At 36.3% G+C, this 17128-nt stretch overlaps 1 protein-coding gene across 6 annotated transcripts in view; it reads left to right on the top strand.

The window, feature by feature from the left end:
• The window catches only part of DLG2 (discs large MAGUK scaffold protein 2), a 1194846-nt gene that overhangs the window by 637504 nt on the left and 540214 nt on the right, over positions 1–17128 (top strand). The gene's annotated exons all lie outside the window — the stretch shown is intronic.

Raw genomic sequence — 17128 nt, 5'->3', positions numbered from 1 at the left:
TTTCCTCTCCTGCTAGCAGCTGAGTCCTTTTATTTGCCTGGCCCAGTGGGGCTTTTGTTTCTATCATAAAGAGCCCTGTTATTTTTCAAAGGCTTTTGTGTACAACAATCCTTCCTGTGGTTCTGCTCACCCAGCATATTTTGCAGGAGGTAATGTCAAAAAGACTAAGTGTTGTTGAGTTTGGGTGTGTTTTATGATGCTGTTGTTCTCCCTCTAGATCTTTCATGAACAGGGACTTTATTCTGTTGCTGAAGGGTGGATGTGTTGGCCATGATGGTCGCTTCTTCGATTTTGGTATTTGGGGATGAAAGAAAAAGATGCCCTGGATACTTTTTTAACTGTTTATTTCTGTTTTTTTAAAGTATCATTGATTTACAATGTTGTGCCAATTTCTGCTCTGCAGCAAAGTGACACAGACAGACAGATATATATATATATATCCTCTTTCTTACATTATCTTCCATCATGTTCTTACATCATGAACTGTATCCCAAGAGATTGTATACAGTTCCTGTGCCCTGGATATTTTTAACAAGCTTCATCTGTGAGTGTTGCTGTTTCTTCAGATACTATCTATAATCTGACAGAAGAGCATTTCTGGGTTTAATAGTGGTGAAACTTGAAAGTATATCTCATCTGAAATTTTTCCTATATTCAAGGTTACCTCTACACTGATGTTTGGTAAGAAGTGGTCATGTACCTAGTTAAGAACAAACAACAACAGGAAGAGAGTGAAATTACATATTGGTGATAGGTAAAAAGTTTTCCTCTAAGTGTTTAACTTATCCCCCCAAATTGGTGAAGCCAGATGTCCAAGGCATTTAGATGGCAGTGATTTCTCTACCTGGAATCCCACCTGCAGGTACAGTTATAAACTCATGCTTCCCAAGCAGTTGCTACTGACGGACTTGGAGAGCATCCTCCCAGTAGCAGTGGCTTAAGAGCCAGACTGACAGAAGTTCCAAACCTGTCAGCTCTTTCTCTTGAGAATTACCTCAGCAGCACAACCAGGGTCAGCTTTTATGTCAAGAAGAGTTGAAACATGAGCTTCTGGAAAGAAAAGATGGTCTCCCCTAACAAATCGTAGTCCTTTTTGCTCTATCAGCATGGCACATTGGCAAGAGTGCAGGCCTGAATGTCAGACCAGGTTCAGTTCCTGTATTTGCTTCTTGTTAACAGATGTCCATAAACACAGTGATTCTGAGTCTCAGCCACTTTTTCTGTAGCTCGAGAAGAATAATACTAATGTCAGAGCACAGTTTAAGTTGGAGAAGAGCAGATGTAAGGGGGTTATCACATAGTAGATATTCCCCAAATGGCAGCTCTTGCTATTTGTGTTCTAGAATTAAATACTCATCTTTATGGCCCTTCTTCCTGTCGAGTGACTCTCAGTACCTATTTGCCAATTCAGGAGCACAAGCTCCCCAAAGCCTACTGATTTGGGAGGAAAATGCAGAGGCCCCAGCCTCTGGACATTAGGGACCCTCAAAGTAGTATCTGTAGTGAGACGTCCCCCTCGACTTGCCCCTACAATTGGTGCCAGTATGTTAAAGCCTTGCAAATGTAACCAGCAGAGCTGCCCACACAGTCACTTCATGGCAATAGTTATAATTTATGGTCTGTATATGCAGAAAAGCTGCCCAGAGAGGGTGGAAATGGGAGACCTACTGGGAGAGGAGGTGGGCGTGGGGCTAGGCAGATAGCGATGCAAATGTCCTTGCCCGCAAGGCATGAAAGACAAACACTGGAAATGAAAAAAAAGAAAAATGGCCAAGTAGTACAGTGGCAGAAATAACTCCTGTGACTTCAAAACATTAAAAATAAAACCGCTTTCCTTGCGTGCCTGTCCTTGACGGTGATTTCATCTTTTCAGTTGCCTTTTAGCTTGTTTTATTTCTGTCTGTGAGGGAGAGAAGCCTCTGAATGAAGAGCACTTCCTTTTCTCACACTGAAACACGTGCATGTTCCCGTTCTCCCTGTACACACATCAACATGCAAACAGGTAAACAAGAAATAGGCTTATTATATGTATACATACTTCTTCAGGAACACACACTCAGACCTGTATCAATGCGGTTGTGCCTCATGTACATCTTAAGAAATAGAAACAGCCCGTAAGCGTGTGCTTTCCTCAATGTATACCTAGATGTACTACTCTTCTGTCACAAGCTCCTCTGTCCTCCGGAAGCATCCATTCTTTTGCTCTCTCCGTGGGTGCTGTGGGAGCTCAGCAGCCTCCTTAGCTTTTCAGAAGGTGGTTTCCTGGCTACCTCTAGTCTGAACATTCTTCAGCAACCTCATCACAGAGAATTACTCACTGGTGCCTTTGTCCATCATCCAGAATTTGCCCTCATTTTGCCCCAGCCTACTCTTTCCCTGTATTCCTTTTCTAGGGCTGCTGTGACAAAATACCACAAACTGGGAGACTTAACAGGAACTTATTATCTCGCAGTCCTGGAGGCTAGACGTTTAAGATCAAGTGCCGGTCAGCAGGGTTGATTCCTTCTGAGGGCTGAGAGGGACAGTCTGGTCCATGCCTCTCTCTTAGGTTCTGGGAGTTTGCTGCCAACCTTTGGCCTTTCCTTGACTTAGAGATATGTCACCCCATCTCTGCCTTCATCTTCAGATGGTATTTTCCCTGTGTATGTATCTGTTTCTGTGTTCAATTATCCCCTTTTTATAAATGCACAGTTAAATTGGATTGGGGTTCAAGCTAATACCTCCATCTTAACCCCATCACCTGCCAGGGTTCCTGTTTCCAAACAAGGTCACAGCTACTTGGGTTAGAACTAAACATCCTCAGAGTTCCCATCATGGCACAGCGGAAAGGAATCTGACTAGTATCCATGAGGACACAGGTTCGATCCCTGGCCTCAACTCAGTGGGTTAAGGCTCTGGCATTACTGTGGCTGTGGTGTAGGCCAGCAGCTGTAGCTCCAATTTGACCGCTAGCCTGGGAGGCTCCATATGCTGTAGATGCAGCCCTAAAAAAAGCAAAAAAAAAAAATTAAACGTCTTAGAGACATAATCAACCCATAATACTCTCTCTCAAAAAAAAAAAAAAAAAAAAAAAAAGTCTTCCTTACAGCTTTTCTCTCTACACTTACCAGAGGAACATTCCTAATCTTTTATTTTGCAGAGAGATGGAGATATGCAGCTCTCTTTTTGTTTCTTCCTCTCCCAACTGGTTCATTCTTGAGACCTATTTTGACAAAATGAAAAGGCCACCTGGAAATTTTCTCTAACAAAAAAAAAAAAAAAAAAATCTATTGTTGGCCTATTTTACATTCTCCTTAAACAACCAGTTCAAACTAAAGTCAGCTTTTAACAGATTTTTTTTCTTCCTCTTTCCTAACCTGTACATGATCTCTACAAATACATACGCACTTAGAAAATAGCGAACAATATGCTGTGTATCTGTTTTACCATAATATTGTGAAACAAAACACATTTACAGAAAACCACACAAAATATATGTATAGTTAACTGAATTATTTCTTTATAATTATTATAAGGCAAACACCCTGTAATTATCACCTGGAACAAGATTAGAACTGCGCCATTGTAATTGTAGCTCCTTTGCTTCTTCTAAAAGTAACCACTGACCTGACTTTTATAGTAATCCATTCCTTACATTTCCTTGTTTTTATCATCCATTTCTTTGTCGTTGTTTGTGAGGTTTCTTGACCATGCCTGAGACCTAAGGAAGTTCTGGGGCCAGAGATGGAACCAGAGCCACAGAAATGACAATCCTTAACCCACTGAGCCACCAGGGAACTCCCATTTATTTGTCCTTATGTATCCTTAGATACTCTGTTTTAGTCTCATCCAATTTTTTTTAGCTTCAAGTCTCTCTTAATCTTTGGAATCCAACTCCATCACTTTATTTTCCTTACAGTTTATCTATGGAAGAACCCAAGCCATTTGACCCATAGGGTTTCCCAGTCTACACATCTGGAATAACTCATGAAATAGGTTAACATGTCTCTCTCCTCTGTATTTCCCATGAATTGGCAGCTGGATCTAGAGGTATAATCAGGCTCATGTGTGAGGCCTTTGGCAAGTCTGTAAGTGGTGGTATGCCCTTTTATGAGGAAGCAATTAATACTAATTTTTACTCTTCCTTAATGTTAGCAAGTGTTAATGTCTGAGTCATAATTGTATTATTTCATTAGAGGTGAAAACAGTCATATTGTAGTTCTATCAATATGTTTTCATTTATTTTCTGGAATTATTTTGTTGAGTCACTTCCCCTCGTCTATTATAGAGTTACTATAGAAAAAGTCAGGATAAGTGATTGAATCTTTCCTATTATTTACCCAGTTCACAAAGTGATGAATTAGTTCCCTGTCATCCTCAAAAGGTGGCAAATTGGTTGTATTATTATTGAGAATTTATGGATTTAAACATAATTAAAACAGAAAAAAAAATTGAAAAAGAAATGAACAAAGCCTCAATAGCCTGTAAGACAATGTTAACTTTAACATGTGTGCAACTGGAGTTCCAAAAAAAGGGTTACAATGAATAAGAAAAGAAAAATATTGGCTAAAATTTTTGCAAAGTTAATAAAAAACATCAACGCACAGATCAAGAAGTTCACTAAACTCCAAACAGGAAATTCAAACAAATAAAATAGACTATCATAGCAGATCACAGAGGCACAGACACTATAGAAAACCAAAGGTAAAATAATAAAATCAGCCAGAAAAAGTAAAAACATTACATATAAGAGAATCATGCTAGTAATTATTAACTTCTCATTAAAAACAATAGATGTCAGAAGCCAATGGAATGATGTTTTTAAAGTGCTAAAATATAATATATAAAATGCTAAAGTGCTTGAACCAGTGCCTGGCACATAGCGAGCACTAAATAAATTGTTGTTATTACTACCTTTATTTGTTTTTCACTGTGTTTTTATTTATTTTTTGGATGCCACTTTTTTTAATTAATGTGTAGTTAATTTGCAATATGCCAATTTCTATTGTATAGCGAAGTGACCCAATCATATATCTATGTATATATGTACACATAAATTACACATGCTTTGTAAATTAACTATACCTTAATAAAGAGTATGTGTATTTGTACACACACACACACACACACACACACACGTTCTTTTTCTCATACTATCTTCCATCATGTTCTGTCCTAAGAGCCTGGATATAGTTTCCTGTGATATACAGTAAGATCTCATTGCTTTTATTATCAATTTCCTTAAAGTGGTAGAGACTACTGAATGAATGTAATATCCTTTTCTCAGTACTTAAAGAGACAATTTAAAAGAGTACTTTCTGGTACAAAATGTAATCTTCCTGTGAATTTCTAGATCCCCTAGGACCATGGTAGTTATTCCATTGACGTTATTCAAAACTACCTAGTCAGGAGTTCCCGTCGTGGCGCAGTGGTTAACGAATCCAACTAGGAACCATGAGGTTGCAGGTTTGATCCCTGGCCTTGCTCAGTGGGTTAAGGATCCGGCGTTGCTGTGAGCTGTGATGTAGGTTGCAGATGTGGCTCGGATCCCGCGTTGCTGTGGCTCTGGCTTAGGCTGGCGGCTACAGCTCCGATTAGACCCCTAGCCTGGGAACCTCCGTATGCCGCGGGAGTGGCTCTAGAAAAAGGCAAAAAGACAAAAAAAAAACCTAGTCGGATAAATGAAATTAAAGTACCCTCATAAATTTGCTGCTCTTTTTAATCAAGACCTGGATTTAGAATCTCCACTTTGGTTGAGATATATAATATGTAAGACATTTTTCAAATATTTGACCTCAGAGTGATAATTAGAAAAGGAGAATTTCACTCAAAAATGTAATAAAGAACCTCTTTCTAATTGTGACTGACTTAATTTGTGTGTAATATGGCTTTAAAATTCCTGGTGAGTTTATTCTTGCTCATTTCCTTTATTTGTTTATAATCTTCTGTGAACTTGTAGGAGAGACTATGTTTTATTAAATTAATGCATTATTCAAATAGACTAATATTTGAGAAGGCTATGCTTATTTACAAACTTTTTTAAATGCCTCTCTTTAAAATCTGTTGCTTAGATGTTCTCACTGCTCCTCCAAGTTTGAAACTCTAATTCTCTACAAAGCTGAATTAACCTATTTATTTCCCTAAATTGCCATTCTTGCTCTTTTTTCCTCTCCTGGAGAGAGTATGTTTTCTGCCTTGGATGCCTCCTAAATACTCGTACTGGTTAATTTCTAATCTTCCTTCATAATCCACCAGAGGAAGTGACTTCTGTTGGGGAAGAACCTCCTAGCTGTTTTCTGGGTATAGTGTACCTCTGTGAATCTCTTTACTTTTCTACACAGCAGCGTGTAATGAATAAGACTCCACGCTCTGGATTCAGATCATATGAGTGTGAATCCTGGCTCCACTACATTCTTGCTACGTGACCTTGGGAATGTTTCACTTGCTCTCTTGAGCTTCCGTTTCCTCATCAACAAAATGAGGATAGTAATTATACCTATCTCAGAGGGTGATGTGACAATTAAAAAAGATTGATACATACAACGTTCTTAAGCAGTGCCTAGCACATGGTGAATGCTACGTTAGTAAACACTAACAGAACTTTCACATTTAGGAATCATTCTAATGGTCCATGCCTCACCTACTAGGTGATCGTAAATAATTATTGTATGAATGAATGAAGCCAGAGTAGCCTCTGCTTCTGTATTTTTCTTTTGTAAAATCAATATAATTAGTATTTTTGAGTACCTAGAGCATGGATTGACACTCAGATATTTATTGAATGGATAAATAGGTAGGCAAATGAATAGATGAAATTCAGTATTGGGTGCTATTCTGTAAAAGTTAAAAGTAGAAGGAAATCAATGTGAATTGGTTTCCTTTGTAACAACTTCTTGGAAAAAATAAGGAGCTAGAGAATGGGAAATAACCAAAGAGAATGGGAAATAAAAATAGTGAATGTGGTAATAGATGGTATAGAAAATGTTTGCCTTTCTTACCTCAAAATTAAATTATATCAGGATTAGAGTGCATATATCCAAAAAAAATATGATTATTGTCCATTGGGTGGTGAAGGAATAAGTACATTTTGTAATTGTGTATTTGCAAGACCTGATTTGAATGCAATTTTTCCCATTTGTCAGTTGTAGGATTGCAAGCATTTTATCAAACATCTCGAAGACTCCTAATTTGTTAGAGTAATAGTCAGTATAAGAATCAAATAAAATAATGCACACAAAACTTTCAAAACTGTGCCTAACACATGGTAATACAGGCCATAATAACCCACTTATCTAATAGGAACAAGACTATTGGTTGTTCATTTATTGAAAAATTCTTTAAATATTTTATTTTCATTTAAAATATGAATGTAGGAGTTCCTGTTGTGGCTCAGTGGGTTAAGTAAGAGCCAGACATAGTGTCCACGAGGCTGTGGACTTGGTGCCTGGCCTCACTCAATGGGTTAAGGATCTGGCATTGCCACAAGCTGCGGTGTATGTTGCAGATGCAGCCTAATCTGGCATTGCTATGACTGTAGTATAGGCCTGCAGCTGCAGATCCGATTCGACCCTAGCCCAGGAACTTCCATATGCCACAGGTACAGCTGTAAAAAGAAAAAAAAAAAAAGAATTTATATTAAATTGCCAATTTTTCTTGTAAGTGGTCCCCATCATTTTGTGTGTGAGTGGCGGTCAGTTTCTGTATCACTGGTGCCAAAAGATCTGATAAAAGAACAATAAATGTGATGTAAAATGTACAACAGAAATTAAAATAATTCAGCCTCTAAAATAACAGGCTCTTCTCTCATCAGCTCAATTATTCGCATAGCAGAGAACCAAGAATAATCAAAACAATTTTGTAGAAGGTAAACAACCCATCATTTTTCTTGTATAAAATATACCAACAATCAAAGACATTGGGGATATAATCTAAGTGTCAAAATATTTCTAGACTTTGTGGGGGTTTTTTCTCAATCTTTTACAGCTGCCTCACCCACATTAATTTGATAACATTGTAAAAACAAGCTGCTTTTTTTTTTTTTTTAATTTTTAGGCCCACACCTGCAATATATGGAAGTTCCCAGGTTAGGGGTCGAATCAGAGCTGCAGCTGCTGGTCTATACCACAGCCATAGCAACACCAGATCTGAGCCACATCTGTGACCTATATGCAGCTTGTGGCAGTGCTGGATCTTAACTCACTGATCAAACCACACATCCTCATGGATACTAGTCAGGTTCTTAACCACTAAACCACAACAGAAACTTCAAATCAACCTACTTTTAATGAGCCTTTCCAAAATAATCCCCTTCCATTTTATAGAAACAACTTTTGCAGACAGACTAGTATTATATCAATTCACAGAATATTTCATCAAATTACGTAAACACAGCAACGAGGGACGTAATTAACAAGTAAAAAGGAGGTAAATGGGCTTGGTAACAAACTCAGATGAATCTTGGTAAATAGACAACTCTACTTGATCAGAATAACACACCCCTTGGTAAGAGTATAGCTCTCCCTTTTGAAGAACACTGTGAAGATTCGTTCAGAAGTAGCTTCCTAACCATGACGTCTGGCAAGCCCTGGTCCAGTCCATAGAATGATGGGTTTTGGTTAATTCATCAAGTACTTAACTAAAGTAAGGAGGCTATATCACTGACATGTGAAAGAGATTAGGTTAGTTCTATTGACTGAAATATTACTTCAGTAACACTGCAATCACTCTGACATCCTTGTTCCCAGTAGAAATTTAGCTATATTTTCCTTAGACATATTACTTCATATTTGAGTCGCCTTCCACTCTAGAATCACTTGACTGTCTATCAATTCCTCAATATTAAGTATGTGTCTTCTTTGTGATGCCAACCCCTAGCCTCTAGTAGGAACTGGGAGATATCCATAATAGTCTGCATTCTAAAAACCACGTCTCATGAGCAAAATTAGAAGAAACTGGTTCGCTTAGAACAAAGACGACAAGGGTGGGTGTGACAGCTGGTTCCAAAATTTCTGCTTTTGGAGTAACCCAGCCTGGTTTCTAGTTCAGGTTGTACAGTTAAACAGTTTTGTGACTCTGAAAATCACTTCGTTTTTAGAAATCTTGGATTACCCAATTATAAAACTAAGGAGAGAGAACCCTAATTAGGAGAATTCCTTCTGAGTTAGTTGTTCCACTATTTGAAGCGCCATTATTCATCTTTGTAAGTGATCCAGCTTACTCTCCTTGCCTTCAGATGATAGAACTGGAATCAGTAGGGAGAAGCTGTAGTAGCATTACAGTTCTTTGATTTACATAGAAAAAAAGTTTTCATGGTTCCATCTTGGTTCCAAAGTATTCAAGGAAAGGCTTCAATGACCACATGCATGAACACAGAGTGGAGATAGGATTAGATTAACTCCAAACTCTGAATCTTATCTTTCCGTGGTAAGATTCTTTGTTTAAGTCAATGGGCCTAATGAAACAAGATACTCAACTTCTCTAACTTCTCCAAATGCTTCTACTTTCCTACCCTTTGTTCATATGTAGTGTTTTACTGACAGTAATCTTAAATTTATTGTTCTCCCCTTCAACCTAACCACAGGCCTTGTTTTGAGACACTTAATATTATGCAAAAATGAGATGAGACATAACTATGTCATTTCCCTGATAGGCTTGAGAGAATCCCAAGTACCTTGGCCAACTGTACTCCAAAGCTTTCACTAGTATCACTTCCATGCAACATATAAATTTCACTACGTGCAGCCATTGAATGAATCAAAGGCAGTCAAGGTCAGTGGTATTGGGAGTCTCACAAATTTCCCAGAGTAAACAGGAACCTAGGAGTGGCTTGATTCCCTGTCTCCTATGTTGTAGATTTCTTGCCAAAAATCAGAACCTATACTTCCACTCTTTTACAGCCATGGCACAATGGTCTGAACTATATGAGGATATTTGCAAATGGCTGAGAAAGCAGAGAAACAATAACTAAATTGTTTGATGGCAACTATTATGTTGAGGAAATTATTTATTCTTAGATGCAGGTTAATCACCTTCAAAAGATACCCTTAGTAGATTTTGTTAGCCCTAAAAAGCAAGTGAACTATTCATTTAAAACTAGTCTGTTTAATTGTTTCCTATAAACCTTACAGAAAATATCTTGTCCTTAGGCTTTAATCAGAATAAGGAAAAAGCTCCATCCAGCAAATTACTGCTCCAGAATCCAGTTAACTGAAACATTTGGTGCAAATATAATCCATGTTGTATTTTATTTGTTTTCAATTAAAACATATGTGCTATGGACATGTACTTTATTTATGAACAGAAAACATTAACACTAATGGTTGGCAGTATTTTTTAATGCCAAGGTTTTAATAGTTGTTTCCTGCATTCATAGAGTATGTCCAAATGTACGTGACCACATTCATTGCCTCATTTGCTATCCCTGAAGCACTGAGGTTTTTTCTCATACTCAAAAGTGCAGATTCAAATTGTTTTTATTCTTTAATACAAAATTTTGTCCCAGCCCTGGAAAGTATACTGAGGTATAACTGATTCAAACAACTAAAAATGCTAAATGACAGTAAAGAATCTTCTCAAAGAGTGAGAAAAGTAAAATTGTTTTCATTGGTTTACTCTATTCTCTAAATGAATATTACCAAAATCAAACAATATTTTTAGATTCACTCAACTTTTTTTTATTTGTTACAGTGGCCATGAAGACTCTTCATACTTTTCAAAGCTAATAAAATAGTGAAAGGATATGATTTATAATACAGAAACAGGAAGAAGATTGTACAATTTTAAGATTAGCAATAATTGGAAATTCGGGAACTCAGTGACTTGGAGTTTAAAGTCAATTTTTCATTTGATCAAGTGCAAGACTTGATAATGCAAATGTATACCCAGTTACGTATTAAAATTAATTGATCAAATCAAGACTTCAGTAATCTCTAAGGACAAAGACACAGCATATAATTAATAATAATAACAGTCAAGTATTTACATTGAGCCAGGAGGTGTTTTGATTTCTCTCATTTGGGTATTCATATCAAATGAAAAATAAATGATTTTGAAATTTCTGTTGGCATGCTTCTCTTGGTGCAATATTTAAGAAGGGACTTAGAACTTTTACTAGCAAATCAATCTTTAGTTTTATTGAAATGCATGTCACCAGTTGCATCATACAAAACAAGTGTCAGTGGTCATAGTCATTGATGTCGTTACCTGAAATCTTTAAACAAATTAAAATTTTGACATCTGTTACTTTTAGAGCTGAGCTTTAGCTAATGTCTAATGTGAGAATTCGTATTTCCATACCTTTCTGTTTAGATTATTTTGAAGTTTTTTAAAAGTTATTTCTATTGCTACTATTGCTAAGCGTAGAGCATATATATAGAATTTATATTTTACAGTTGGCCAGCATGGAAGATGCACAGGCTGGGAGGCAGAATAGAACAGCAAAGGCTCGGCTGCCACAGTATTAGGTTCATTCCTGGAGCCCTGGTTATTAAATTTATGACCTTGAGAAAATTACTTGACCTCTTTGATCTTTATTTTCTCATTTGGAAAATGGTATAATACCTCCTTCATTCTTATTTTTTTAATAAGGTTAAATGATCAATGCCCACATATGAAAAATGCTCACCATTGTAAATAATACATACAACTACCGTTATTGCTCCTCACAAATTAATCTTATTTAGTATTCATTTTCTAGAAGGAGTAGTCCTTAAAAGCTCTGCATTGTTGTTTTGTTTTGTTTTGCTTTTTAGGGCCACACCCATGGTATATGGAGGTTCCCAGGCTAGGGGGCAAATTGGAGCTACAGCTGCTGGCCTACACCACAGCCACAGCAACACAGGATCTGAGCCGAGTCTGCAACCTATACCACAGCTCACGACAATGCTGGATCCTTAACCCACTGGGCGAGGCCAGGGATCAAACCCATGATCTCATGGTTTCTAGTCGGATTCGTTTCCACTGGGCCGCAATGGGAACTCCAGAAGCTCTGCCTTGTTTAGTGTCCAGCTGGAGAGCACCATTGACTTGGTCACCTACTCAGGGTCCCTCCACTTTAGCTGCTATCTGCTGACCTCTGTAGGAATCAAGTGAAAATCCATCCTTGGTGAAAGTATTAAGCAGCTAAGATTCCATTGCTATATTAGTCCTTGAAGTTATACAACCCCAAAACTGAAGAATGGATCAGTAAGAAAAATACTTTAGCTGCTATCTGCTGACCTCTATAGGAATCAAGTGAAAATCCATCCTTGGTGAAACTATTAAGCAGCTAAGATTCCATTGCTATATTAGTCCTTGAAGTTATACAACCCCAAAACTGAAGAATGGATCAGTAAGAAAAATACACTATATAAATGGCTAAATAAGAAGTATCTGGCACGCTCATTTTAGAGAGATTTGGGAGCTTGAGTTAACATTTTTATCAATATACTTTTATATGTTCACCTCTAGAATCATGGCTTTTGTTTTGTTGTGTTTTATGTTTATTTGCCTCTGTAATGCCAAAATATCATGACAAATTCAGGAGAGATTGAAATAAAATAGAGATTACTATGATGTAAATAAGCATACTTCTCACCATCTTAATAAGCAATGCTTATATCTTAACATTTCTGATCTTGTAGGCATACTCTACAAAAAAATTATCAAATCAGGGCCAATAGGATATAACATGTGTCCTATCAACATGAATTAAGATATAAAAGCTATAGTTAAGGGGTAAAAGAAAAGGAAATTTTTTAAGATAACTTGTTTAATAAAAAATTAAGTTGCAATCCTGTTCTATTTGTTTATTCATTCAGTTAGTAAATATTTATTGTGTCTAATATTGTCTAGGCATAGAGCTTCAAGAGGAGAGGTAAATTTGGGTAGTTCCTGACTGATTCCCACATTAGGGAGAAAAACTCTGTACTAGATATGGCTATACAGGAAAAAGAGAAAGAAAGTGATCTACCTTAAAAGTAATCTCTTTGTTCTAGGACCTCTTATTTGAATGGATCCCTGTTCATCTTGGATCTGTATTACTCCTTGTTTTGTCCTACCCAGAGAATAAACTTTATGCTGGAAGACAGAACCAGCATGCAAATTTAAGTTAATTCTGATAGTATGGTATGAATTCACCCAACTTCATTTGCCAAGCTTTTTATTTATTTTATCTTTTTTTTTTCTTTTGTATTTTTTCTCTTCTATTTCTCTTAAAACACTTAAAGATCGAGAGTTCCTATTGTGGCTCAGTGGGTTATGAACCTGACTAGTTTCCATGAGGATGCAGGTTCGCTCCCTGGCCTCCCTCAGTTGGGTTAAAGATCTGGCGTTGTTATGAGCTGTGGTGTATGTCACAGACATGGCTCGGATCCCACATTGCTGTGGCTATGGTGAAGGCTGGCAGATGCAGTTCTGATTCAGCCCCTAGCCTGGGAACTTCCATATGCTGCAGGTGTGGTCCTAAAAAGCAAAAAACAAGCAAACAAAACAAGACAAAAACCCAACCAAACAAACAAAAAAAAACACATAACAACAGCAAAACACTTAAAGATCTTATTGCTTTATCTGTTGTGGCATAGATATTATTGTATAGCTGTTTCTTTCATCTTCTCCAATATACTTATAAAAAGTATTTGATGATCCTTTGGAAAGTGAGAAATGTTCTAGAGCAGTGATTAAACCAGGTCCTCAGTAAATCTCCATCTGCCCGCAGCTGTCTGAAATAGACTCATATCCCAAAATTACTGAACATATATCTCCAAAAGCTATAAGCTAGTTATATCAATTATTGATATATATTCATGGTTTCTGAACATTTAAAGTGATGTTGCCAATGCCAGCACAATTGCAAATGTATAGACATTATTAAATTTTATGTCATGTACCTGTAGACAAGTTAAGGAACTCACAACTTAAGCAAAGTGTAGGGTAACTCGAAGCGCATTCATTAAGGTGATAAAAGGAAGAGATTAAAACACAGATCTGTAATTAATCTCATTGTCTTCACTGGAAGTGAATAAACACATTTGTAATGATGAATAACAGTATTTTAAGAGTTTGGGAAATAAAACACAAGATGATGTGAGTGATAATGATCTTATAGTTGTGCATATAACTCATTCATATTCTCATATTCTGTCATGCTTTATACATTAATAATGCCTAATATTTACATAAATATAAGTGATTTTCAGTTTATAAAGAATTATTATCATGTTTAACTCATTATAACCTTCAAAAGGAAGGCAAAGGGAATGGATATTCTTTGAATATCAATACTTAACACGTTGTGGTTCCTCCCCACATATAATTGATTGTAATCAATTCTTGCTGTGATATTATGAGGTAGCTATTATCCTTCTGATAAAACTGATGCTGAAAGAAGCTAAACAGCTGGTTAAAAAGTCACACAGATTTTAAATGCTAGAACCAAGGTTAGTACCAGTAAGCACACAGTGGTCATGACATATATTTTTATGCCCATCTTATATATTAGGAAACAGACCTATTGAGAGTCAATGACTTTTATTATTTTTTTCAAGCGAATTATGGCATATCTTCCTTTCTAGTTTTATTGAAATAGAATTGACATATACCAACAATCTAAGTTTAAGGTGTACAACATCCTCGTTTGATTTACGTGTCTTGTGAAATGATTACCTCAATGTTTAGTTAGCATGCATCAGTTCGTATAGATTCTATAAAAAGAAAAAAAAGAAAGAATGTTTTCCTTTTGATGAGAGCTCTTAGGATACTAAGACTGACAGCTCTGACACAGATCATACAGCAATGTTATCTGCAGTCATTATGCTGTACTTTACATACCCAATATTTATTTATCTCACCGGAAGTTTGTACCTTTTGACCATCTTCTTCCACTTCTTCCTCCGCTTCTCCCCACCTCCAGTGGCCACAGATCTGATGACTTTTTCTTGTTGTTGCAGTTCTTGGTTTCCACATGTAAGATCATACAGTATCAGCCTTTCTGTGTCTGATTTATTTCACTTGGCATAATTCCTTCAAGGTTTATCCATGTTGTTGTAAATGGCAGAATTTCCTCATTTTTTTATGGCTGGAAAACATTCCCTTGTGTACATATATACCACAACTTCTTTATCTATCCATCTGTCAATGGACACTTAGATTGTTTCCCTGTGTTGGCTATTGCAAATAATGCTGCTATGAACATAGGGTGCATGTATCTTTTCTAGTTAGTGTTTTTGTTTCCTTTGGATATATTCCCAGAAGTGGAGTTGTTGGACCATATGGAAGATTTTTTTTAATTTTTTGAGAATCCTGTATACTGTTTTCCATAGTGACTATATCAGTTCACAGTTCCATCAACAGGGCACAATGTTCCCTTTTCTTCACATCCTCAGCAGCATTTGTCTCATCTTTTTGATGGTAGCCTTTCTAACAAGTATGAGGTGATATTGTGGTTTTGATTTGCATTTTTCTAATGGTGTGTAATGCGAGCATCTTTGATTGTACCTGTTGGCCATTGGTATTAATGCTTTAGAAAATATCTATTCAGGCCTTTTGCCCATTTTTTAATTGGATTAATTTTTGTGGTATATAGGGGGATGGTTTGGGGGGTTTTGTTTGGTTGATTTTTTTTTTTTTTTGCTTTCGAGTTACATAAGTTTTTAGTATATATTGGATATTAACTCCTTACCAAAAATATGATTGCAAATATTTTTTCCTGTTCTGTAGGTTATCTTTTCACTTTGCCGATTGTCTCTTTTGCTCTGCAGGAGATCTTTAGTTTGATGTGATCCCACTTGTTTATTTTTTATTTTGTTGCTTATGCTTTAGGTGCTGTTATCTAAAAATTCATGGCCAAGACCCATATCAAGAAGATTTTTTTTCCTGAATTTTCTTCTAGGACTTTCATGGTTTCAGGTCTTACATTTAAATCGTTAATCCATTTCAAGTTAATTTTTGTGAGTGATGTAAGATGGGAATCTACTTTTACTCTTTTACATGCGAATATCCAATTTTCCCAAATTCTTTTCTTTTTTTATTATAGTTGATATACAGTGGTATGTCAGTTTCTCCCAGAGCCATTTATTGAAGAAATTGTCTTTTCTCCTTTGAGTATTCTTCACTTCCTTGTCAGATTAGTTGACTATGTGTGCTCATTTATTTCTGGGCTCTCAATTCTGTTCCATTATCTATTTGTCTGTTTTTCTGCCAGTACCATAGTCTTTTAACTAGTATACCTCTTTAATATAGCTTTAAATCAGAACATGTGATGCCTTCGTATTTATTTTTCTGTCCGAGGTGTGTTAAGCAATCCTTAAGTAGATTAACATCTATAGCATGATTTCTTTATAAAAAATTAAACATATTTAGGTGAAAGTATAAGATTAAATCCAAAGGCACATGCTGCATGCTTTGTACAACTAGATATGCAACATAGAATAGGTTGCTGTAAAGATTTTTAAAATTGATATACATGATTTTTAGTCCCAATGGAAAAAAAAAACTTTTTGGCAAAGCAAGGTATTTGAGTTCAATTGTATAATTGAAGATATATACATAATTTTCATACATAATATAATAAGGGAGTCTCTGTCACTCATGTTTCAAACATCTTCTTTAGCACGTCTGAAATCATACAATACATATTAAAAATATTGGTGAGCCACTTCATAAACCTGAGCCATAGTGAGTAAGTCCTACATTGTGTCATAGTGAGCAAAACATCCTTGCAAAAAGAGGTGCTCATGTAATTATTTCAGTTACATAATCTTCACTCTTTCCTAGGACCCCGGATGAATCCAGATTTTCCAATTATCTCTTTTTACAAAGAGCCCCCATGAGGATGATTAAGTGGAGTAGTGAAGCCAGACATCTGCTGAAAATGCCCACTTGAAATCTTTGGTGAATTACAATATACTTATAAATGAATTTATGAATTTATGGTTTAGCTCTTCAGATTCTTAGCAGATGACATGCTTGTTAGTTATATTTTATATTTCAAAAGTTTGGTTTTGATGAGTAAACTATGACAAACAGGGAGTAGGGGAGAGATTAGGAAAAGCTAATATTTCAAACTAAATCATGAATGTAAGGTTGAGGAAAAAAGAAGTTTCCCCAAGTGGCTTTTAATGACTGATAGCTGAATATAGTGAAGAAAAAAGACAAACATATGAGGAAGAAAAAA

Source organism: Phacochoerus africanus, chromosome 11, assembly GCF_016906955.1.
Source record: "Phacochoerus africanus isolate WHEZ1 chromosome 11, ROS_Pafr_v1, whole genome shotgun sequence".
NCBI lineage: Eukaryota > Metazoa > Chordata > Mammalia > Artiodactyla > Suidae > Phacochoerus > Phacochoerus africanus.
This window is presented reverse-complemented; position numbering and strand designations above follow the sequence as displayed.